Raw genomic sequence first — 15,899 nt, forward strand, 5'->3', positions numbered from 1 at the left:
AGAGCAATAAAAGCCAAAGCTCTCTCCAGCACCCCTGCCACTGCATTTGCTGTGGCACAATCACACATTGCTGCAAACTGCTGGCAAGAGGGACCCAAGCCCAAATGATGCTTTTTCCTTTCCCTGCTTTAAGGAAGCAGCAGGCATTTCCCAGATGCAATGTCCCATTTCCACACCATCACCCCAGGGGTGTCTGAGAGCTGCTATCAGATGGGGATTGGCCAGGTGAGGGGGTGGCTGGGTTGATAACCCCTCCTGACTGCACAGCATGGGCAGCTGCTGGCCCAGCCTTCCTCACCTGAGAAGTGCTGACTCCCCAGAGCCAAAATCAGCTGCCTGATAAGGGAATGACTCCCAGATAATGGTGCCAGCTCCTCCAGATGAGCCCCCCGGCCCCTGAGGGAAATTGTCTGTGTTGTCTGTCTGTAGAGCAAGAGGAAAAGGAGAATCTGGGCAACTGAAAGGGAAAAAAATAAATCACCTTTGATGCTCCAGGCTTGGCACACTTGGACACAGGCTTGGCAACAGAATAGGGGTGATGCAAAGCTGGACTGCCATAAGGGAGGAAAGTGACCCCAGTCCAGGGGCTCCCCACTCTCCACAGCCTGGGCTCCATCCTCCAGAGTCCCTTCAGCCTTCTCTCCACCTCCTCCCACCCACCTCCATTAAGCAGCCCCTTGGCCTTCTCCTCTAGGACGCCGCTGCCAGTTTTGATGCAAACCATTGCTCTCTCCCAGCTGCCCCCATTTCCAGGCTGGAGCAGCACAGGGGGATCAGCCCAGGTCCTTGCTGTTTAGTCTACCCATCAGATTGGTGACAAGCAGTCTAGCAGCTGGCAGAAAGTACTTTTCTAATTGCTCAGATGCTGGCTCCGAGCTGTTTGTCCGGTGGATCTTTCTTTAAATCCTACAGCAGGGGGAAGGGGAGGATGATTGGCAGGGGGGTGGGTGAAACATGTTATGTTCCCAGCATTAAAATCTGGGCAGCCAGAAAGCTGCTGACCTCAGTTGGGAGGAATTTGGGGTGTTGTTCACTGGGAAAAGTAAAGACAAGAAGCACAGCATCCTTCCGTCTGGAATGGCTCACTCCAGCTTTGGGTTGGAGAATACTTGACTGAAAAGCTGGACAGGCAGCATGTGGTTCTAGGTGTCCAGATGTTCATGCAGATGTGAGTGTGCATTTGGTGGTGAGGGTCTGAGGCCCCCTCAGCCTGGAGCATGTGGGCAGCTTGGTCCCTGCAGTTCTAGATGAGATGCAGGGGGACATCCTGGCTCAACTTCAACCTCAGCCCCTCAGCTGGAAGGGCTGAGGAGCCTCATTTGGCTTCAGCTCATGTGTGCACTCGTGTATGTAGGCAAAGCAAGTGACCTAGGGTGGTCCTCAGGGCACTGGGGTCCCTGCTTTGAGCACAGATCAAAGTGAACCCCCAAGAGCTCTGGGCTGCCAGCTCAGGGAGGGATGCAGATGCTCAGAGGAGTCAGTGCAGCAGCAGGAATGACAAAGTGGATAGCCCAACCTGACCAAAGAGAGGGGCTTTATTTTCTCTACTAGTGGCACATGATAAAATCTCCCAGGACCTCTGAGACAGCAGTGATCAATTGATCTCAGGGTCTGCTGAAGTTGGGACAAAATGTAATCAACTTAATTTGCAGTGAGAGAGCTCAGAGGTCAGATATTAAGATAAATGATTCAGTCACCATATGACAGTCAAGCCTGGGCCAGGTCATGTCATGGGTGTTTTAAAACCGAGCTGGACAAGGCTGTGGCAGGGCAGTCAGGTGCAGGTGTGGAGCTCAGGCAGGGGACACACCATGGCATCATGCACCAAGGGCATCTTTGTCCTGCATGCCTGGCTGTCCCCATTTCAGCAGCTGTGTCTCCTAACTGGCTGGACAGTTTTGACCCAAACCATTCATCCCTCTGTCACAGCACAGCCTGGACCACCCAATGTCCCCTCAGCAGCTTCTGCTCTGCAGTGGGACAGAGACCAGTGTGAACTCCCCAAGCCCTCCCTCCCTCTCTGGAGGTGGCATTTCTAAGCCCAGAAGAGCAAAGCTCGGTGGCATTCAGACACTCACAAGCTATTTTACAGGAATTTTCGAGCTATTTTCTAAGCCTTGTTTTGCGCTGGTGCCTTTAAGGATTTTAAAGAGAAAAATTATGTGGAAGCTGAGGCTTATTAAAATCCAAAACTCGACCACTCCTGCAAAAACAACCCTGCTTGTTCTAGGCTGGCTTTTATGGCTGCCTGTTCGTGATGAAAACTGGCTGGGGCTAGCGGCAGAGTGGTGTGGCCATTGCCTATCCCAAACCGCATGTTCGCGGGTGTGTTCCTGATTTGTTGGAGCGCTCCGACTTCGGAAATGTTTCCTTCAAACAGAGAGGGTGGGGAGCGGTGCTCGTTTGGGGTTTTGTGGCTCTTTTCAAGTTACTTTAGATCTCTGGTTAAATAAGCAGAATTAATCAAGATTAATCAAAAGAAAAGCACTTTCCTCCCCTTTCGCGGGCTGCAAGGCGCACACGCACCCCGCAGTTACCGTCTGTAGCAGGAGCGCTTCCAAATACTGCACCTCCCCAGCTCCCGCATCCTTTCGGCCGGTGCCTGCAGTCTGCTGGTGACTAAGGAGGTTTATCTGCAGGGCTTTGCAATCAAAGGGCTGCGATAGGCAGGGAAGGATTAACCCCAGAAGGGGAGGAAAATCCCTCGCCGCCTCCTGCTCCATACATCAAACGCAGCGGCCGCGCGGCTCATGCGAGCGCAGCCCCGCCGTTAATCACGGGGCAGCCCTCGGAGACCCTGGAGTCGGACGAGATCTGAGATCTGGATCCTCCGGAGCGGCACGGGACACTCCAGGCACCCCTCAGCCTGTCCCAGCCTCGGGGCTCCCACTCGTGCCCATCACCCTCCCCCGGGCGGCTCTCCTGAGCTGCCCCACACCCAGAGCCCGTGGGGCTGGTGGCCGCCCGGCAGGACTGTGTGTGCAGAGAGAGATGGGATGATTCATTCCACGGTCACGGCACAGGTCGGGAATCGGGTATCAGCTGTGCCAGTCTGGCTGCCAAGCCTCCCATCCTGCCCAGGCAGGGACAGGACGCACTCCTGCTGTGCAGGGATGCGAGGGGACAGGCTTCCCCGGGACCGGAGCATGTCCCTGGCATTACAGGGCTTCCCCCCGTACAGTTCCCATCCCATGGCCTAATGCTCATTGATGGTGATCCTTTGGAAGCTTTTTGCACTTACCACCAGAGGCAGTAGCTGGCTCAAACTCCATAACCCAACGCGTTCATAAACTTCCTACCTGCTCCTTTCTGCGTGTCCTGCCCCCAGCCCTGCCCTTCCCCTCCAGGGCCGAGTGCTGGATCACACCCACTGCAGGCGGACAGCAGCGAGAGCTTCCACCTGGGCGGTGCCAACATCCACGCGTGGCTCCGTGCCACACACTTTCCCCGGATGATTGATCACCACCAGGACTTCAGAGAAGAGAGATGGTCGCCCTGGGAGCTGGATGAAATGTTTCAACCAGAGAGCACAGCTAAAGCCGTGATGCCTTGCTGAACATATCCAAGAGCAGCTGTAACATCCTTCTGCCTAGCAAGTGGTCCCTGAGCAAGCAGAGTAGTTTGATATTAGGAGGAAAGATCAAGAAATTTTAAATGGAAAAGATCCTCTTTTTGCAGCTGTAACAGTTTCCTTAGAAGAGGAAATGACCCATGGGAGGCAGCCAGACATGGATGCTCCAGGTTGAACTGTTGTGATCCATTTCCTGTCCTAAACCTCCAGTTTGTCAGGAAGCCCCCCATGAACCCTCCTGGCAGGCAGGAGGGGAGTACCCAGCCCAGCACGGAGGATGTGTGCTGCCACTCTGGCACTGCCACCCGGGCGTGTTTTCAGGCAGCTGCTCAGTGCTGGCCATACCCCTGGGGACCTGGTGAATGCCCTGCCTCACCTGGAACACGATCCTGCCAGCTCATCCCTCCTGGCCATGGAAGGGACCGGTGCTGGAGCCAGAGTGCTGCGCTGGGCAGGATGGGGACAGCTGCCATGGCACAGCGAGCACAGGCAGGCTGGCAGCAGCTGCATCCCGCGGTGCATCCCCGCTCAGGGAGTGGTGGGGAGGCAGGATCCGCGGGGAGAGCTCTGCAGAGCGGCACAGACCAGTGCCAGACCCGCTGGTGGCGGGAGCTGGTGGCCAAGAGGGTTATCCCGGCCTGTCTGCAGCTCCCTGAGCATCCACAGCGGGAAAAACTGAAAGGAGCAATGCAGGATGCCCGTGTTCACCGTGCGGTAGGGATCTCCCTCCCACGGGGGGCCGTCACCTGGCCAGCAGCATCCCCAGGGCAGACCCAGGAGGGCGGGACGGGCCGTCCCCGAGTGGAGCAGCCACAGTCCTGATGTGCCACCGCCTGGACACTCGGCGTAACCGACCGCAGAGCTCCGATCCCGCCGCAGGAGCCTCCGGGTCCGGCTGCCGGCTGGGACAGGGAGCTGTTTGGTGCTCCTGGCACTCTCCTCCCGCCTCAGCGGGACCCAAAGGGGGTCAGAGACAGGGCTCTGGACGAAGGGTGTCGTGGGGTAACACAGCCCTGAGCGCATCCTCACAGCTGGGTTCCCGCTGTTTGGGGGGATTGGCTCTCCCATCCCTGAGTTGGGCAAGGCACCGCAGGGAGCAGCGGGGTATAGGAACTGTTGCCTTGAACTATCTCCACACTTGCAAAAGCCCACACTGGGCTTTTGCACCTCCGGATTCTGCCAACCCAGCCCTCCACGTGTTGTGTGTGGAGCTGAAATTTGGGGAAATGAGGGGGAGGAATTGGCTCTCGCTAGCCCCGAGAGCAGAGGACACAGAAGCAAAAAATCACCTCTTTCGGGAACCCTTGGGGAATGAGATTTCACAGAAATTTATTGCACACGCGGATATTTGCGTGTCTCTGCACACACGGGCTCCTGCAGAAGCGCCGCTGCTCACCCTGGCACCGTCTCTGCGAGCTCAGATCTTATCTCGGGGATGCCCCAGCCGGAGCCAGGGCGTATCAACCGCTACTCTGCTGAGGACACCTCGGAAACAAACACCCCAACGTGTTCCTGGGATGTATTTCTGGGATGAAGCCAGGCAGGAGGAGGCTTTCTGCCTTCCTGCCCCGGGCAGCTACTTTTCAAGCAAATCCTTTGTTCCCGCAGGACAAATGTTTCCCTTTGGAAGGAGAGAAGGGCTGTTTGCCGTGGGTTTCGGAGGAAGGGATGAGCGGAGCGCCGCTCGGGGCTCCCCCGGGCCGGGCTGCCGGCGGCAGATGGCGGCAGAGCCGAGCGGGGGCTGCGCTCCGCTCCCGGGGCTCCTCATCCCCGGACATCCCCGCTCCCGGGGCTCCTCATCCCCGGACATCCCCGCTCCCTCATCCCCGGACATCCCCGCTCCCGGGGCTCCTCATCCCCGGACATCCCCGCTCCCGGAGCTGCCTCATCCCCGGACATCCCCGCTCCCTCATCCCCGGACATCCCCGCTCCCGGGGCTCCCCCCTCCCCGGACATCCCCGATCCCGGGGCTCCCTTCGTCCCTGGACACCCCCGATCCCAGGTTCGTCCTGGAACGAGCCAGCAGCAGCATTTCCCTCGAAATTCCTTCCAAACCGATTTTCCTCGCGGGGCGAGGAACTTCTCTCCCGACCGTGCGGTGCCCTGGCTCCTCTCCCAGCAGGAAAGGGGAAGCGCGCAGGCAAATCCAAGCTGGATCTGCGATGCTCCCCGTCCTCAACCAGCCCGAAGCTTCCACGGCGACCTTTGCAGGGCGCTGCTGGGCACAGCGACACTTCAAACATGTCTCTGTCTGCACCACCCCGGGGTCTCATCCCTCCCGGAAAGGATAAGCAATTCGCACTGCATGGATTTTCTAATGCCTCCCAAGAGATAGCCCAGGGACCAGGGAGAGGGGGAACCTCCTCTCACCTCCAAATACTCTCTAGGAAAACAACAGGGGAAAAAAGCACAGCACAAGGCTGTGGGAACCATAAACAGGTTTTCAGTGGGTTTTCCATGGCACCTACCATCTGCTGGGAGCTCAGCCAGAGCCCACGGCAGAGCATGGCTGGCCAAGGCACCAACCAAGGCTCTCCCCTGGCACCCGGCTCCAGTGCAGTGCTGGGAGGGGGCCAAGGCCATCCCCCTTCACTCTTGGGGTGCTCTGGGGTGCCTGTTTACAGGCCCAGGTGGTTTTGTTGAGTCACAGGGCAGGGCTGGCAAGTGCCCAGAGCTGCACCATCAGCTGGGTGGAGGGTTGGGGCTGTGCCATCCTCAAAGAAATAGTGGGGGGAAAAACTGTAACCCCTGGCAGGGAGCTGGGAGCATCCTCCCCAGACTGTCATGCTCCTCTAACACCCTGCTTGTTAAAAAAAAAAAAAAAAAAGGAAATAAATTAAAAACATGGAGAGAAAGAAATAGTCTGCTTTGAGAGCACAGAGCCCTGGCTGGTGGAGCAGCTCCTGCCGGGAGGGTGGGCACAGGAATGGGGTCAAGCTGCCCTCAGACACATGGTGTGAGCTGCAAAGTTGGAACCAGGTCCTGATTTGGAGCCATATGAGTTTAGAAAGCCCAAGTCTGGCCACAGGGGAGCAAGAAAGCTGCTGCAAGCAAGCAGAGAGTCTCTGAGCCTGTAAGTGCTTCTGAGCAGGACAGGAGGTGTTTGGGACCAGCTGGGGATGCTGGTGGTGGAGGATCTGCAACCTTTGGTGCTGAGCCAACCCCGAATATCTCCCTGATCTCCTCTCCCTGGAAGCAGGGATGGGGGAGCCTCACTGCAGAGGCCCAGGCTGAGGGAGAGGGCACGAGAATGGCGCGGCCACTTCCCAAAGGACTGACCTTGCAGGGAAGCCCAGCACAGCTGCACAGCTCCTTGGGCTGCTCCAGCACCTGCCATGGGGGGAAATGCCCCCTGCCAGGGCAGCCCCTCTCTCCCCTGCCAGCTCTGTCTCCTGGGGCACTGAGTTATCTCCAGCACTGTCATCCTGTGTCACCCCACCCAGCCTGGCTCTGCAGAGATGCAGTTTAGGGCTGGGGCTGCCCTCTCCTGATTACACACAGGGGTACTGAAGGTTTTATCATGGGCAAAGCCCTGCTGGCTCACTCCATCCCTGTGGCCTCTCTGAGGGCCCAGTGCTCAGAGCCTGGCTGTGCTATCTCCCCTCCTCATGTGAACTGCACGCCTTGCAGCCTGCCTATCTGCAAAGCCCTGCTGAGCAGGACAGGGTCCCTGGCCTCTGCCCAAGGGAAAGTGCCATTTGCTGCTGCCTGGGGAACTGGTTCTTCCAGGGAAGGACGGATCCTGATTGCTCTGGAGCTGGCACTGCAACCTCCCATACACCAGCAGCTGCTCCTGGGACAGGTGCAGCCCAGGAGCTGCCTCCACACCCTGTCCTGTCCCATGGAAGAGGGATGAATGGACAGGATTGTCCTCCAGCAGCCAGCAGACCTTCAGGATGGGACAAAAATGGCTATGCAGTGTGTGCATAAGAAAACGTTTAAATGTAAATGTGTGCATAAGAAAAAGTTTAAATGTAAGTGTGTGCATTAGAAAAAGTTTGAAGCAGCCAACCTCACTGCAGTTTCCAGGGGGTTTTCCTGGTGTTTGGGCTACAACACAACTGAGCAGGACACTAGAGGGGTTGCAGGGAGAGCAGCTTCAGTAGGCAAAACATCCCAAACTTGGGGAGGCCCCACGGAATCATGTTCCACTCCCCTGTGCAAAGACGGTGCCATCCCAGCTAGTCCCCAAAGAGCAATTGCACTGCATCTGCCACTGGACCCTGCTGGAAAGGGGACAGGATGGAAGTGTTTGGCCTGCAGAGAGCGTGGAGAGGGGGAGGGAGGCTGGAGAGCCCTGGGAGGGCAGGGCAGTGTTTGAGGACCCGGCAGACAGCGTGCCCAGCAGCAGCAGCAGCTCCGTGCCCCGGCCCTGGCTGGGATTATCACGGCCGTAACGCGGCGTGGCCATGTGGGGAAAGGCAGGAGGTGCCTTAATGAGGCTTGCTAAAGTTAATTATTAAATTAACAGCTAAGACAGTACAGCTGCAGACGCAGCCAGGGCTGGCACAGGAATCGCAGTGCCACACGGAGCAGGATGGCTCGTGCCTGCCAGACGGAGCCTTTGGGAAAAACCCCAGGAGCTGCTGGGAGGAGGAATGGGGCTGGGTTTGGCAGGGGCAGGGAGGGAGAGATGTGGTGTCCCTGTCCCACCAGGCAGCAGAAAAAGTGCAAAGCAGCCACCAAGGTGGTTTTTGTGTCGTGCTGTCCTGGGGAGGTCTCCTGGCCCACCAGCATTAACCATCCCTGGCTGCTGTCCAGGCTCCAGCTGCCGCTCTGTTCCAGGCTCTGGGCCACCATCACATGCTCCTCCCTGCTCAGATAAACTGCAGGGATGTTTTGGTTTGGCACGAGCCTTGGTTTTGCATCTTTAGGAGAGGATTACAAAATAATAAGATAAGGCTGTAGACTGGAAGCAAGCTCAAAAAAAAAAATCCTGTTTCAAGACTAAAGATGTCTTTCCTGCTGGGCAGGCTCTTAGGGGGTGATCTTGCTTTAGGACATAAATTGCTGTCAAGGTTTCTGGAGAGCAGGAAAGACCATCTTGGGGTGGTTTTGTGCTGACCTTGTGCTGGCTCTACTGAAACAAAGGCAAGATTTCACTGTGAGAACAGGAGCTTGAGTAACTTGCTGGAGTGGAGAGGGGCAATATGTGCTTTTCTCCTTGTTCTTTTTCTGAGGATGGAGAGGACCTGAAAGATGTCTCTCTCTGAAGAGGATAAACTCCTCTCTGGCTCCTGTTGTTTCCACTCTGAAGTCCTGGCCTTGCTTGCTGTCAGATGAAAACATGTTTAGGAACAAACAGTGTTAGCTGAAAAGCATGAAAATTGAACAGACTGAAACACAGGCGAGAAATCCTGGCTCTGACTGCACATGGCTTCACTTTGCATTTATTTTGCTCATGATTGAACTTCAAAGTCTAACAACGAGCCTGGCAGGAGGACAGACTCCCTTACAGGTCAGCACTGTTCCTCTCACCAGACAAGGGAAAGCTCTTGTATCACTGCCAAATTGGGCAGCCAAAATACAACAAAATCCACCTGCAAATTCTGCACTTCTGGCCTGAGATTCTTTCACCCAACATGGTCAGTCATCGTGACTCCTCCATCAATCTCCATCACCTAACATCCTCATGATGTCTTCAGTCTCTGGATATAATTAATATTGCTTGATATAATTGTAAAAATGAATGCATTGATGCAGAACGTGGCCACTGCATCCCCAGATTTGCAATTGAGCTGCTCATCCCACGTTGATTTCCCCTGACAGTGTTGGAGACAGAGGCTGTTTCAGGTCCCTGACATGGGTCTCTTTTCTCCTTGTTGCTTATTCAGCTGCTCATTGGGAAGTATAGGGGCAGAAGAGGCAAGAGCAAATATATAAAGTCATAAAGTACAGTATCTTGAAGCCTGGGCTTCTCTGTGGTCTGTGGACTCAAGGTCCTCCTGGAAGCTTTACAGGAGCATGTCCATGAGCATCTTGCTTGTCCCCTGGAGCTGGGAAAGCAGACAAGCAATATCCTGGGGTTACTTAGAGACCCCCTGGTGAATGCCATTGCAGCTGCTGCCTTCCATGACTCTTTCCTACTTCAACAGCTCTGGGCTGCCTTTTTAAAACCACCGGTGGAACAATTCCTGTCCTTTGCTCCCATCTCCAGAACCAGGTGAGGTCCTCCAGCCCTCCTGAGGGCCACTACAGAGCCAGGGAGTTCCCTGCAACCTTCCAGGCGCTGCAGCATTATCTGCCATGCCCAGCCCAGCTCTCTGCAGGGAGGGGAGCTGGGGGACAGTCCCCCAGCCTGAGGCCAATCTCACTCTGCCATCCCCAGCCTGTTCCTCCCCTGGCTGAGAGGACTGACACAGACACAGCATGTGCAGCCCTCCACAACCCTTTCTTGTCCCTACTGACCTCCCTGGGGACAAAGCATGAACGTGAGCCCTTTTAGCTGCTGTTTGTGTACACAGCCCAGTGCTGACACAGATCTCTTAATCCCCCTGCCTGTGTCCCACGGGCCCTGCTTGTACAGTGGTGGCCATGGCTGGGTGCTGGCACTGCACTTTGCTGAAGCCCTTTTACCTCTGACTCGCTGATCAGCTGCTGACAGGGTGTTATCAGGAGGCTGTGGTGGGTGCAGTGGCAATGCCAGCATCCTGGCTACTGGGGACTGTCCCCAGCTCGACTTGGTGGCACCAGGGCAGGATGCCAGGGGGGAAAGAGGACTGGTGTAGGCTGCTCTAGGCTTTGGCATTGCTTTGCTTCCAAGTTATCATCTCTCTCACTTCATGGGCTTCAGCTAGGAGGTGGAGGTGGCTCAGCTCACAGCTCAGCAGGATGATGTTTCCTTTGCACCAGCAAAATATTTGGGAAAGCAAACACAAAACTGGCGAGGCTGAGTGGGAGCCACAGGCAGAGGGCCTGGCTCGAGGCAGAGCACAAGGGAGGGGAAGAGATGCTCCCCATGTCCCCTCCATGCAACCTGGGTGCATGGCACAGCTGTGCTGGCTGCTGGGGGAGCATCTGTGCAGGATGGAGCCTTCCCAGGTCATAGCTTGTGGAGAAAAGGCAGGAAAACCTGTTCAGCCCTGAAACTTCCCTGCAATGGAAGCAGGGATGGGAGCAGAAACATATGCAGTAGAGGAAGAACCAGGAGCACAACAGGCCCACACAGCCCATCCCAAGGTTAAAGGAGGATCATTTAGTCGTGGCTAGGGGTCAAGTAGAGTCAGGCATGGAGCTGTCCCTGCTCCAACCCTTTTGCTTAAGTGCACAGTGCAGCTCTTGGGCACAGAGATGTGCTGTACCCTCCAGGGTGCTTTGTCACTCAAGGTGTGGTGGCTGGTGCCCAGGGCAGGCAGCCAGGACTGGCTGGACAGGCAGTGGCTGTGTGCTGACCCTCTGCTGTGGGTCACAGGAGGAGACCTGAACTCTGTGTGGGACAGCTGGCCAGGCAGCTCAGCCCCACCATTCCAGACTGGCTCTTGAAGGGGTTCCTGCCTGGTTCCACCTCCTCTGGTACCCCCATGAGGTCTGTTGGAGTCCAGGCTGCTGGCTGCTGGTGCCTGGCACCAGTGGGAAGGAAAGCATTGGGCTAGGATGCCCAGTGCCCTCAAAAGTTGGGGGGCAGAAATCTCAACTCTTGCACACAAAAGAGCAAAATTATTTTAACTTCTCACAATTTCTCCGTTCCCTGGCTATCCAAGGAGGAGAACAGCACCTGTTGGATCTGTACCTACTGGTGCAACACACAGATCCCAGAGTGCTGCCTGCCAGGGAAACACCCGGCAGCGACATCCTTGTGCTGTGGGTCAGGTTAGGATTTGAATGGCAAAGCCCAGGGCTCTGCTTTGACTGCAGAGGGGTAAAACAATATTTAAATAACTGCCAGCCACTGGAAGGAGCAGAAGTCCCAGGGGAAGAGGGAGAATTTGTGGCCGTGCGTGGCTGACGGCTTCATCGTGAATGTGCAACCTGCAGCGGGAGCCAGCCAGGCTGCTGGGAGCTGCTCTGATTTAGTATTTCATAACTTTGGTGGTTGACTCCAAGCATTTTGGCTGTTAATTATCCTTAGGTGCTTAGAGGAAAATATCCCAGCAATTCCACCCATCAATCTTATTGATTCTCACCTTGAGTCTTTGGGAGCTTTTAGGGCACCTGCACAAGCTGCCAGTGCTTGAATTAATTGAGCTCTGTGGAGCAGCCTCTGGCTGGTGCCTCCCTGCACATCAGGCACAAGGCAGAAAGACGTATGACCCTGGCCAGTGCTGGTGCAAGGAGCTGATGGCAGGGAAACACAAATTCCTGGGAATCACAGCACGTTGCCAGCGTGCTTTGTTTCTCCATAGGAATGGCACATCCTTGGATGGGCTGAGTCAGGGACCTCTGGCACTGCTGTGGGTGCTTGGGACCTGGGAAAGATGCAGGACATCTCATCTGAAGCATGTGGAGATTAAGGCATCTTGAACAAGGATAGTAAAGCTCTTATATCTCATTTCTCTTTGTAGAAGTGTCTGAAATATTTCTGCTGAAATTCCTGATGGCAGAGGGGTGGCATGGAGGGTAAATATCCTTCAGAGAAAATATCATGTTCAGTGGTCACCTTATGTCATGTTTTCACAAGCTCCTGGAAATGGAAGTGGTTTAGGGGACATAAGAAACCTTGGGTTAATATATCTCCAGCAAAATATACAAGGTGAGAAATTGTGTTCTAGAGGAGGAATTGCTTTCCAAAGCCCATGCCATCAATAACTAGGAAATGGGGATTTTTTCTCAAGCAGTCAAGATTATTTACTGGCTTTGGGGGAGTCCTACAAGAACTGTGGCTTTTGGAGGGAAAAGTTGTGATGATAAAAGCAGTTATGTATCATTAGATATCCCCCCCCTCCAACCCACTTATTAAAAACACGCCAAAGCTGCATAACAGGCTTCAGATTTTAATTACAGGATATTTGCTCACATTTCAATCTAACTGCTTAGCACCAGGAAAATCCATGGGGTGCACTCGCAGACACAAACACATCTGCAGCACCACTTCCCAGTGTGCAGAGCATGGCTGGGAGCAGTGAGGGGCTGGCTGGGAGCTGGCTCCTACCCCATGCATGGCACGAGTGCCCTGAGAGCACAGTGCCTTTGGCTGGGCTGCAGCACCAAACCCCCTGGGCTGTGGGGTCCTGCTAAGTGAAAGCACTTTTTAATGGGGATGTAATGGAACTCGTTAGTGTCTGCTGTTTTATTACTCAGGTTGGAAATTACTTATTGGTGGGAAGGCGCTCACTCCTCACGCTGATCCTTCATATGCTTTGCTGGAAGGGTCCAAGTGATTTAATCTCAGAGCCAGGGAGTGTCTTCCATCTCTCTGGATCACATGGCTGCAGATAGGAAAAGCCCATGGGACTATCTGGGAGCACTCAGTGTGTTCTCACCCCTGTGGCCTGGCAGCAGAAGTGGAGAAACTGAGATAGCTGCTCTGGCTGTGCATTGTGCTTTAGTGCATGGTCCCTCTCTCCAGAGCAGGGGTGGGAGCTCTGGGGTTAAAAACATGGGGCAAGGAGGGGCTAAAATCTGTGTTAGAAAAGGGGATGTTGGCGTTCTCTCTGGCAGAAATCTGCAGGAATGGGCACTTTCTTCTGGTTCTGAGCTAAAGCAGGTCGAAATGTGGATATTTTGAGTAGTAGAATAAAAGGTTTGGGTGTTTAATTTTAAAAGTACTCGAGTCCTTTGTAATGTGTCACCAATAGGTGTCTGCTGGTTGGAGGCACTTGCCTTGGCAGGGTCACAGGGATTTACTGGCAGCCTGCCCTCAGCCCCACTCAGCAGTGGCACAGCAAACCGGGACTGGAATTTGGGCTTCCACTGTTTTGCAGGCAAGAATCTCACCCAGACTGAAAAGGTTGGGTCAGATTATCCTGATGAACTTCAGGGCTAGCTGAATATTTTTCAATGGGAAACTGTCAGGTTTTCTGAAATTAAAAATTCCCATTTCAATTTGAGGGTTGTAACTGTTGGCCCAGAGTCCCCAGAATGGGTCTGCACCAGCATACCACTCTCTTGTCAGAGCAAGGATCTTTCTCTTCTAGGAATGAGCTCTGGGTGTCCTTTGAAAAGCTTTTCCCTGTGGGCACCAGCAGTTGGATTGGATGGTCAGGCTTCATTTGCAAGTCCATTGGGAGCAGGAAACCCCTCGGGGGCAGTTGGGTTTGCTGGAGGGCAACATTGCAGCGCTGCTGCAGGAAAGTCAGCCCAACCTTGTGTGCATTGTCCCTGACAATGTTTCTGCCTGGCAGGGTTCACAGAGCAATAACAACCACATAAATAAGTCAAAGCATATGACTCAGGATAGGAAGCTTGGACTTTCCTGGAAAAATCCTCTTTTACACAGAGTTAAAGATGCCTGAGCCTTAATATTCTGCCATCCACGTGTAAAGCTTGGGCATCTCACCAGGGAACAGCGTGACCAGCACTGGCAGCAAGCATACTGGTCTGGAGGCGCTGGGGGAAAGAGAATTCCCTTGGGAAGCACACTTCAAATCTGAGCTGACTGCGAGGTCTGCAGAGCCCCTGGATGCAGGGAAGGGAGAGGTGATCAGGAGTGTGCTGCAGACACTGATCAGCATTCAGGACCAGACTAGAGCAAAGGTGAAACTGTAGGAAAAACTTTTAACGGTGACCTCGTAACCACAGCGCTGGACAAAATTAGGCAAGTGGAACCTGAGAAAGGGGCTGAGCTACCAGCCAAACAGGATGGTGAAGTTAAGGAGCACATCAGTCACATTGGCTGCTTTGTGCTCCTCACCATGCACAGGCCTTGCTCCAGGCCACTGAACTAAAGCTGTTCCCAAAGGGAAGGCTGGGCCCCTAGGTGAGCTTGCCAGACCAGCAGAAATGAAGCTGGGGATATTCCAGCCAAGCAAGACCCAGAGATGCTCAGAGACATTAATGGCCACCATCAAAGCATCTTTAAACCTCCAGGCCAGCACCAAAGCAGCCGGCTGTCTGTGATAAATATGCAAGCCACGCTTCAGCCGGGGAGAAATAAATAAGCTGTTGTACAGGGAGCAAGGGAGGTGGGGAGCTCCTGCCCAAATCACTGCTCAGCAGAGGAGTTTCCCTGGAGACTGCTGCCTCAGAGCCTGCGCAGGGCCAGCACAAGGAGCTGCTTGAGGGGGTCTGGGCAGGCACAGGGACACAGCTGGGGTGAAGGATGAGCTAGAGGAGCAGGACTGGGGATGCCAGTCAGGTGCTTTTGTTGAATTTGGGGAAAGCAGAGATGGATTACTTCCCAGTGAATTGCGCTGCAGAAATGTGGAGACTCCTTGGCTGCTTCTCAGCAAGGCCCTGGAGGGAGGAGCAGAATATCCAAGTGCTGTGGATGCTGGGCAGAGCAGGGCAAGACGGGTCCAGCAGAGGTGAGGACACCAAGGGAGGAATGGAGCACATGGAGCTTGCTGGACATGGCCAGCATGGAGATGGTGCACACTCAGCTTCCCTTCCCACGAAGGATGAGTGTTTGAGAGCTGAGCTGTCAATTGATGTTCCCTACAGCTGATGCAAGAAGCTTGCAGGGACACTTCCCTCTCTCCCCCTTGCTCGTGCATTTATTTTCTAACTCTGAGCACCTGCTGGGGTTTGGCCTGGCTGGGCACTGCATGAGGCTGAGATTTGCCCAGCTCCCTCCTGCCTGGCAGCTCTGGAGCCAGTTTGGCTCTTGGCCACCGCGGGCTCGTTCCCGCTCACGTGGCAGCAGAGCAGTGTCCCACAGGGACCGAGCTGGAACCCTGCACCCTGCCTGGGGGACAGGTGAGGGACACCACTGGCCTCCTGGCTGCAGCTGGCTTCCTCACCCAGCTGTGCTCCCCATGCCAGGAGCTGCTCCTAGAGAGGGTGTAGGTGGGAGACTGGCTGGGAGCTGTGCAGCTCCCAGGTCCCACTCATGAGGAGTGCAGGGACCCCCCCAGCACATCAGGGACTGGGCACAGGAGCACAGGATGTGGCTTGGGTTACTGCAGCTCAGTTGAGCCAGCCAGGCCAGCAGACTCCTTCTGGAGTTACACTTAAACTTCCTTATGGAATTTTACTGGCTAAATTCTTGAATGATGTGGGGTAAGTGCTGGTGATCCCTGAGGCTGTGGCACAGGAGGGTACTCTCTGAGCCAAGAGGTTGGATACCAGGGCACACAGAGAGCTGAGATGGTCTCAGTGGAGCATCCCTGACAGCCTGGGACTCCCTCTATGGATCTGCCAGAGCCCTGATGCTGTTGCCCTTCTAAATGTTGTGCTGAGCTCATGTTTGTTTCTCACTTTCTTCTTTCCTTCCAACAGTGAAATCAGCTTT

The sequence above is a fragment of the Fringilla coelebs genome (genome assembly GCF_963513975.1).
Source record: "Fringilla coelebs genome assembly, chromosome: 15".
In the NCBI taxonomy this organism is placed as follows: Eukaryota; Metazoa; Chordata; class Aves; order Passeriformes; family Fringillidae; genus Fringilla; species Fringilla coelebs.